At 42.2% G+C, this 1,641-nt stretch overlaps 1 pseudogene; it reads left to right on the forward strand.

The window, feature by feature from the left end:
• The first annotated feature begins 213 nt into the window (after positions 1-213).
• LOC105061870 (olfactory receptor 51B2-like) lies at positions 214-1,146 on the forward strand (annotated as a pseudogene).
• The last annotated feature ends 495 nt before the right edge of the window (positions 1,147-1,641 follow it).

Consider the following 1,641-nt stretch of genomic DNA (forward strand, 5'->3'; position numbering starts at 1 on the left):
TTTGGGTATGATTTTTGTACTGATTACATTTTGAAATGATAATATTTTGGCTATAGCAGATAAAATATATATTAAAAGTATTTATAACTATACTTTTTATGCTTTTTAATGTGGCTGCTAGAAAGTTTAAAATCATGTATGTGGCTTAAATTGCATTTCTACTGGGCAGGAAATTTAGAGAAAGCTTTATTTTTTTCATCTCAGGGACCCACCATGTGGTCCAACATCAGTGCTGCTCCTTTTCTACTGACTGGCTTCCCAGGTCTGGAGAAATTTCATCCTTGGGTCTCCATCTCCTTCTTTGTCATCTATGTGTCCATACTCCTCGGCAATGGCACCCTCCTCTTCCTTATCTGAGAAGACCATACTCCTTACGAGCCTATGTACTACTTTCTAGCTATATTGGCAGCCACAGACCTTGGAGTGACTTTGACAACGATGCCCACTGTGCTTGGTGCTCTGTGGCTGGATCACAGGGAGATCAGCCATGGAGCCTGCTACTTCCAGGCCTATCTAACCCACTCACTCTCTGTTGTGGAGTCCGGAGTCTTGCTCGTCATGGCCTATGATCATTTTATTGCCATCCGCAACCCCCTGAGATACACCTCCATTCTCACCAATACTAAGCTGGTGAAGATAGGTCTAGGGGTTCTAATGAGAAGATTGATACTTATTGTGCCCATAATCATCACCCTCTCCAGATTCCCTTACTGCAGATCCCATGTCCTGTCCCATGCCTTCTGCCTGTACTAGGATGTGATCAAACTGGCTTGTGCTGACATAGCCTTCAATAGACTCTATCCTATACTCCTGGTTTCTCTAACTGGTTTCTTGGACTCTGTGCTTATCCTTATCTCTTATGTCCTAATCTTTAATACCGTCATGGGGATTGCATCAGGTAAAGAGCAGGCTAAGGCTCTAAATATTTGTGTCTCCCATATCAGCTGTGTTCTGGTTTTCTACATCACTGTGACTGGGCTGATCCTCATTCACCAATTTGGGAAATATGTGCCACATGTGTTTCATATTATCATGAGCTATGTCTATTTCTTCTTCCCCCCATTTATGAATCCAATAATTTATAGCATTAAGACCAAGCAGATACAGGATGGCATCAATTGCCTTTTCTCTTTCCAGAGACTCTGAACATGATCTACTAACTGTGGGGGTTCTCCCCACTGTTGGATGGGTTTCTTGGCAAAATGGACTATATAATGCCAGTGTATCTCAGAATCAAAAGGATTGGAATTCCTGTCATGTAAAAGACACAGGGCCATAGCTCTGATTCTCACCCGCTTGCTCATAACACACCCCCAATGACATTAAATTTGATTCTATTGCTCTGGTTGGTAAATTGTCTGCTTTATTTCCTAAATGGCAGAATCACTTGTCTCAATGGTTACCTGAAGTCAATGACACTTGAAATTGTTTCAGAGTCTACACAAAAAGAGGAGAATGTGATAGCTTGATGGAGTTCTCCAGCACTCTGAGGAAAAGAGTTCAAAAATTTTCTTTATGCCTAACAGTGCATCAGAGATGACGAAGGGTCTTTGACAACCCCATTGGTGCTGCATGGTGGCAGGGCGGGTCAGAAGTAGATGAGAGTAAGATATTCAGACCAAGAGAGGTCTTGCTGCCAAA

This window comes from Camelus bactrianus, chromosome 10 (assembly GCF_048773025.1).
Source record: "Camelus bactrianus isolate YW-2024 breed Bactrian camel chromosome 10, ASM4877302v1, whole genome shotgun sequence".
Lineage (NCBI taxonomy): Eukaryota > Metazoa > Chordata > Mammalia > Artiodactyla > Camelidae > Camelus > Camelus bactrianus.